We start from the raw sequence: 8,668 nt of genomic DNA on the forward strand, positions 1-8,668 counted from the left end.
CCTGTAGCGTTTTCAATTACAGCAGGCTCTTGCTATCTGCTGGATTTGAGTTCCAGGATACCTGTGGATACTGAGGTCCATGGATGCTCAAATCCAAATACATACAGTGGTGTAGTAAAATTATATATATATAAAATGGCAAAATCAGTGTTTTCTTTTGGGATTTTAAAAATAATATTTTCAAGTCATGGATATTTTCAAGTTGTGGATGGTTGACTCTGGATACCAAGGGTACTTGGCCCTCTTTCTTGTGGGCAAGGTCTCTTCCTTGTGTAAATCTTGTGGTGTGTGACAACTCTACTGATCATCAAACAACACAACCTACAATTATACAGATTCATGTCCTGTCCTCTCCCAAAATCTCTAATTGCATCTTGCCCACACAGTTCCTAAGGCTGTTAATCCTCTGCTTTAAACAAAATTCTTCATTAAGGAAATGCTGATATACAATGAGGTCTGAGTACTGGAATCTTCCTTATCTGATCACTGATTTATCTTGCTTTGCTATTGAGTTTTCATGCCACACTGCAAGTTCTATTTTCAGTCTTGTCTGCATAAGGACCAGAATCCTGATTATATTTCCCTTGCTTTGTAAAAAAAAAAAAAAATCCCGCTTTATCACGTTTCTAATCTCATGCAGAGCACAAAACATTAAAGTTTGAATGGCTGTTGTTGTATGCCTTCAAGTGATTTCTGACATGGCGACTCCAAAGCAAATAGGATTTTTTTGGGCAGAATTTCTTCATAGGGTATTTGCTTTTGCTTTCCTTTGAGGCTGAGAGAGTGTGATTTGCCCAAGGTCACCCAGTGGGTTTCCATGATTGAGCGTGGATTCAAACCCTGGTTTCCCAGTGTCCTAGTCCAATGCTGAAATCATGACTGGCTCTCAGAACATTGTTCATAATTCCATGCTTACTCTGCCAAACAATGGCGCATTCAACAGCCCTCTTTTCAATCTCCTAAGTGTTCTGTTCAATGTGTGGAATTATAAATATGTGCTGAAAGAGCCACCCTCACCCCTTCAGCGTCATCTAATAAAAAAAGCTGATTAGCGGTAGAAATGAGCTTGGGAAACGTTTGCAGCACAGCTCTCAGAACGTTGCAGTAGCCAGGTTAGCGGGGGAATTCTAGGAGTTGTACAAGAAGTAACTTTTCAAAGCTGTGCTGCACAGTAATAACAGAGAAAAGCAGCAGATAAACTTTATCATAGAACATAGAATAAGCAAGAAACTCACACTGTTGTAAGATGTTGTAAATGACCACTAGCTTAGGTGACTTTTAAAGATTTGCTAGATTTGTGGATGACCAATTAATCGACGACCTGTTCACCATGGTAGCCAAATGGTACAGAAGGTGTGCGCTGGAAAAAGTGGTTGGCTACCTTTTTCCTTCTGGCCCTAAATTCTTCAGGATTTAAGGGTACTACTACTGATACACCAAAACTATTGGGTTTGAATGATAGTAGAAAGATAATAGAAAGGCCAGCTTTGCCATTGTGCAGTGTGCGGCAGCTGCATCAGGCAGCCAGTTTGGGGTGTCATGAAAAGGCATTGATTTTGTTTATATTACCAAAGAAAATTGTTCATCACATTTGCTGTCTCCAGTGCCAAAATAATGTTCATGGTCTCAGGAATGATACACTTAGACCTAGTTGAGTAGTGGTGGCATTTGCTGTTTCTCTGTGGAGGAATAATCTGCCCCTGGATAGTAGCTCCTAATCTTCGCAAGACAAAAAGTGCTATTAAGTGTGAAAGCAGTTATTGCACATCATCTAGTTATATGAAAAATATCTAGTTAAATATGGGACCACAGTGGCGAAGCAGGTTAAACTACTGAACTTGCGGACCAGAAGGTTGGCAGTTCAAATCCGTGGGGCGTGGTGAGCTCCCAGTGTTAGCCCCAGCTCCTGCCAAACTAGCAATTCAAATGCATGCAAGTGTGAGTAGATCAATAGGTACCACTCCAATGGGAAGGTAACAACAACATAGGTATAAAACATAGAGAATGTCAGCCATGTGTAGTATCTTGAGTCCTCTGGAGGAAAGGTAGGATTTAAATGTAATCTATTTGCTTATTATATGCCTTCAAGTTATTTCTGAGTTGTGGTGAACCCATCACAAGGTTTTCTTGGCAGCATTTGTTCAAAGGAGGTTTGCCATTGCCTACTGCTGAGGCTGAGAGAGTGTGATTCACTGAGCGGGTTTCCATATCAGTCCAGTGCCCACACCATTACATTTTGCAGACTTGCCAAGTTCATGAAAAAATGTTTTTTAACTGAGCCAGAATGAGTCAAAGGATAATGTCATAGTATGGTAAGACACAGAGTACATGTACATGAAAGCAACCTGCTTCTTCTAAAATGGCGCCTGTGCTTTCTTATGTGTTGGACGTGGACCTGGAGAAAGCAAAATGTAGCGCTCTCTTCCTGCTCCTTCTCAGTCTACTCTAAGCACTTACTCCATTAGAAGCCATTTGCAATTTCTCTTCCGGCTAAGAAACCACATAGGCAAATTAATGATAGGATAAATGATATGCAATATCAACAAGCGGGAGAATTAAAGCAAAACCAAGACAAGGAAATGGTCAGAGTAAGCACACATGAAAAGAGACATTCTGTCATTTAAAACATAAAAAAGAGGGAGGAGAGATTTGCCTTAGGACAGTTATGTTTAAAACGCTGAAATTGTGAAGCCCCATGTATGCAAAAGTAAACCATTCTAGGTTACATTGCAACCATCCTATTTTGTCTGGCACAGATGATGTGCATATTAGAGGTAGGTACACTGGCAATTGATATCAGTGAATACAATTCCTAAAAGATGTGCACATTTCTTGTAGGAGTAGATAAAAGGCAGGGTTGACCCATGACATTTTGGCACCTGAGCAGCAAACAATGCTGGTCTAAGGTATGTAAGACACCTAACACCAAGCACATCTCTTTTCTTGTTTCCAGCCAATAATACACTACATTCCAAGAACTTCCTCCACCATTAATATGGTTATCTACTTATCTTGGCTTTATGTCACAGCTTCCCTCCTGCTTTTATCCCCAACAACCATTGTTAAAACTGAACTTGTCACCTTATCACCATCACACAAACTTTGCATTTCTATTGCTATTCACACACGTAATCTGATCATAAAGGTCTGCTCCTAAGCACTTCCCATCTGCGAATCTGATTAAATACACAGAAATCTGTGAAAACTTATGCTACTTATTCTCTTTCAAATTTACTGATCCAGATTAACATGGCTAAATCTTTGAATTCTAACACCAAGGGCCCTTCCGCACAGTAATATAACACAGAGTATCAAGACAGAAAATTCCACAATATCTGCTTTGAACTGGGTTATCTGAGTCCACACTGCTATAGATTCAAGTTCAAAGCAGATACAGTATTGTGGAATTTTATATCTTGATATTCTGGGTGGAAGGGCCCCAAAGTTAATCAGGAAGATACAAATGGGAAAGGCTTCTTCATGGTGGTTTTTAAATATCGTGTCAAAAGCTAATTAAGAACATACTGTAAGTTGCTTATGGTGTGAGAGAATCAGCCGTCTACAAAGATGTTGCCCAGGGATATGTTACCATCCTGCTGGGAGACTTCTCTCATGCCCCCGCATGGGAAGCTAGGGCTGACAGACAGGAGCTCATCCCATCTCGTGGTTTGGATCCGCCAACCTGCAGGTCAGCAGATCAGCCAGCATAAGGGTTTAACCCACTGCGCCACAGGAGATAAAGATACAGTAAAACATAAACTGAAAACACCCTAGATCTGTCACCCAGTTCAAATATACAACTCTGGATCCATTGCAGAGCTCCAGGTGTTTTGGACTCCACCTCCCATAACGCTATGTAACACAATTTGAAAAAATAATTCTGTGCCTGGTTTGAAAGTGCCATTTCTTGTTTAATTGTGCAGTACTATACTTACTTTGAAAGTAGTTGTTATACCCCAGAAACTTGTTTTTGTGGCTGCCACAATGTCGGGTTCTCTTCTCCCAGTTGTGCTGTGGGTCCGTCTTCCAAAGAAAGCACCAAGACACACGCGGGTAGATTCCAACAAGTTTTTATTGTACCGAATGCCAGAACCTTCTTTTGTGCCACATATATAGGGACTCTCACATACCAGAGGGTAACTGATGTTTTATGGCTGGCCTGCTTTATGAGAGATGTCGAGGATTGGAGATCCTGACACACAAATATGTTGGCTTGGTTGAAACTCTTGTCAGATAACTGAAAAACTAGAGCAGGATGTCCCGCAAAAACAAAGTTTTTGCAGTTTAATAAACTTTTTCCATGTTTTTATGATAGAACCAAAATTGGAAATGACATTTATAACCAGGGACAAAAATTGTGTTACATTGGGTAATCAGTGATCACTGGCCATTATTGTCAAAACGCCTGGAGATCTATACTTGTTTTTTTGCCAATGAATTTTACAAGTTAAGTATTTGCCAATAATGTTTTGTGAATCTTTGTGTCAACAATTATGGCAACACCTTTTTGTTGGGTTTGAAGCATGCAATTCTGTACTGACAGCACATTCTTATGCACAGTTCCTCAAAGTATACTTGATTGTGTCCGTTGGATATTACTGCCAAGGAGTTACAGGATTATAATCTTAGGACATTAAACCCAGACTTGGCTTCTTTCTTGTATATTTAATTGGACTTTGACCATGGAAATTTATGTTACAAGAAATGCAAGTATTGTAAGGTTTTTATTGTGTTTGCTGCAGGTATGAACTTGAAATTTAATTTAGGGAGCAGTAGCAGATCAGAGATGGAAGGAGTCCAAGAGGGAAGGAGAAAAACAAGGAAATGAAGAAGGGGATGGAGCAGGGCTTGGACAAGTCTTTTTGGATATACCCTTGAGAACTGGCCACATTTTTGGGAGGCTCTGCTACTTTCTATCTGTCCTTAAACTGCTGACGTGTTGGGACTATGCAAGGTTTGAGATTACTTAGAGGTCTTTATGCAGAAAGCACATCTTCATATCATTACCTACACTATTTGACTCTCCAGAGATGTCTGGATTATGGTTCCTGTAATCCTTATCATTGGCTATTTTGCTAGGGATTGGTAAGAACTGACATTCTAAACTGAAGGCAATGGTTTTTTGCCCATGCTTTTCTGCCTTTTATCCCTTTGGGTGCTATCATCTTTGAAGGCCCAGGAAAAAGCAAAGCAAAGGTATTTGTAATGCAAATGGACATGCTCATTTACTAACTTAAATGAAATTTAATCCCACCTGAAGCATGTTTAAATCTCATATTCAGTAATAAATCTAAATCTCTGAGCATACTTCAGTTTGTCCATATCTTTCTTAAATTGTCGTGCCCAGAACACAGTATTTCAGATGAGGTCTGAATAAAACAGAATAGAGTGACACCACTACAACCTTCAATCTAGATGCTTTGCTCCTGTAGATGTAGCCAGAATTGACTTGGCTTTTTTTTTTATCACTGAATCACTGTTGAATCATATTTAGCTCATGATTTACTAAGCTCTATAGACCTTTTTATGTGTACTACTTTAAAGCCAAATGTCACCCATTTTGTATTTGTGTACTTTATTTTTCCTTCCAAGATGTAGTATCCTAAATTTATTCCTGTTGAAATTAATTTTCTTCTTTCTGGAGTATTGACCTCCCCTTCCATTTGGTGTCATCTGTAAATTAGATTCCATAAGTCATTTATAGAGATGTAAACAACACCAGGCCCAGGACAGAACCTTGAGCATCCCAGTAATAAATTCTGTCCAGGATGAAGAGAACAACTGATGAGCAGCACTTCCTGGGTTCAGTTGGTCAACCAGTTAAGAGATCCACCTAACTGTTGTACTGTCTAGCTGCAGTTTAACAGCTGGCCTGCAAGATACAGTTCTAGATGTTTTAGGCTTCAAAGTCTCATGAGCTCCAAACATCATGGCCAATTATCAAGGCTTACGGGAACTGAACTCCAAAACCATTGGAGACCTGCCTCCTGCCTAATCTTGCCTCACACAGTCTATGCAAGAACTAGGAACACACTGTCTAGTAAGGTTCCAGATTTTAAAGGTTCTTTGTTAGCACAGATGCATCACAAAGCCAGCATGAGTTGATTTATTTATCAAAGACAAATAGTTGTGTTGACTTATGGCTGCTGTTACTGATTCATTACTAAAGGATTACGGTTTCTGGCTTTAACTGTAAAACCATTTGTTTCCCCAGAGCCCTATGGAATTAGAATCAGTTTATACCAAGGTGCCCTTCTGGGTCTCCAAACTCATCTCTTCACTTTTTATAGCAAGACTTTAGAGAGGAAATTCTGGGGCATAAATATGGCTAGAGCTGTTCCTCCTACTGCAAAGAACCCTTTTAAAACTGCGATGCTATTTTAAAAGAGAAACTGTTAGTATCATGAATTTACTGTTTTAAATATTTTTGTCCATTGGACATAATCTTCAAGGATCCAATGGGCCAAGGCAATAAATAAATTGCTTCAAAATGAAAAATAAAAACTGAATTAACGGTAGTTGCAGAACCGGATAAATTACTATACTACCTGCTCTCTTCTTTGGAAAGCATCTCTTTTTATTTAGACCACGGCTGTTCACTCAGGGCATATCCTACACAAATTAAGGTGGACTTATTTTATTCTTTTGCCCCAGCTTCCATTCATGCTAATACAGAAAAGTCCAAGTTTGATGGGGAATTCTGGGAGTTGTAGTTGAAATGTGTGGTTTCCAACCTGTGTTAATGCAAAGTGCACAGAATCGCAGAATTTACAAGGTAGTTGCAGCATGCTATAGGTTACCATGATTTTATGGTTAAACTGTTAATGCCAACTTTAAAAAATGGTGCAATCAATGAACAGTTGCAGTGTATAATCATTAGAGGATTTATACTGGTCATTCCCACCTTCCTTTTTTAACCAATCCTTTATTAAGGAAGCCATGAGCCTCTGATTGCTGTCTGACTGTAACATCTAACTGTATAACTGAGGCAGATCATGGAAATTGTAGTCTTCACAGTATCTGGAAGACCAGCCATTCCACAATCTGTATCATGGACGAGGATTCCAAAAGCTAAGCTCCATTAGACCAAACCTGTTGAATCTGCTGCATTTCTGTATGTATTGGCTTACCATCCAGCAACTGAATGAGTAGATCTACTCCAGTTTAAGGCTAGCAAATTGGGTTCAAGCAAGAGTTGCATTGCATGGCCATCAGGAACATTGAAAACAAAATGTGGTCTGTCAGGATTTTAGAAGATGGGCATGACTTTCACATTAGCTTCTAACTTTGGGGGGGGGGGGCAGAAGCACAATGAAGTCTTCCAAATAAAACCCCTATTGGGCCTCCTGTTCCTGCTAAACCCCCTCCCCAGCAGCTGGAGCATTCCCCCCCCCCCCCAATCCAGCTCTGCGGCACACAGCAGCAATTACTGCTGCAGAGGCCCCTGCAAAAAAGGAGTGGGAAGCGGGGAAGAGGAAGTGTGGGCTATTAACATGCACAGAGCAGACCGCAGTTTGAGCTCCGACTCAGCTGCCTGTAAGGAGAGGAAGGAGTTGACAGTTTGCATGGTGAATATGTTGGTAGCACTCAGAGCAACTGCAAGCCTCCACTAGTTTAGAAATACTTGGCTCTCACTATTGCAGAGATCAGTCCCTTACTACACTGATCATGGGGGCCAACCATGGCTGGCATAGGCATACTTGTATCTTCCTGGCACTGAAACAGGTATTGAGAGAAGAACAGAAGCATGGATGACTACAAATGGCAGTTGCTGTTGTTATTCCTTCAATGCACTGGTAATTGGGCTTTCCTAAACAATGGAGAATAGTGTCTATATTTCGGGGGGGGGGGGCACAGGGGAGTACCATATGCTCTACAATATTAAGTACACTAGACCTCCAGCATGGTTTTTGAAGTGAGCATGGAACTACAGCTAGAGCTATGAGTATTCCACAAGCACACTGTACAAATGAGTAGATGTGGATTTCAATATCTGAAGAATCTTGTCCTTGCTCCAGTTTAAGCAAGGCTATGAAATGTTTTGTCCTTTGGGTACACAACTCCTAACATTCTGACACTCTATGGCCAGTGGCAATTTCTATTCCCAGGCACCTGGAAAGCCAACACTTTCCCATCCCCTTTTCTTAAAGTAGTCTACTTAAGACTGTACACACATGAGACTGAAGCAGGGGGAAATATTGCTCTGATAGCAACCAATAACACACAGTATATATTATTAGAAAAAAGGATAGGCAGCAAGTTTATATTATCTAGACCACATGTATCAAACCCAAGGCCCACAAGCCAAATGTGGCCCACATCATTTTATATGGCCTGAGGATTTAAATGCCAGGGCAACATAGTTACATTTCTACAATCTTACTATTACAAATGTCCCTTTGAAGGCAACCAAAGGCTGATGTGGCCCTTGGTGCAACTGAGATGGACACTCCTGATTTAGACCATACAATTCACTTGTTTCAGCACTGAACTTTTTTTTTTTTAAGAGCGCAGATTCTAACGGTTTTGCGCCCAAGACAGTGGTGTCTGAATCATAATAGTTATGACCTTGACACTGATCTTTCAGGAGAACCTTGCAAATGGAGGAAAGACAGGTTTAGAAGTCAGAGATACATGGGGCACAAAAATACAGTTAATCCTTGGTTCC

The sequence above is a fragment of the Anolis carolinensis genome, chromosome 5 (assembly GCF_035594765.1).
Source record: "Anolis carolinensis isolate JA03-04 chromosome 5, rAnoCar3.1.pri, whole genome shotgun sequence".
NCBI classification, from domain to species: Eukaryota; Metazoa; Chordata; class Lepidosauria; order Squamata; family Dactyloidae; genus Anolis; species Anolis carolinensis.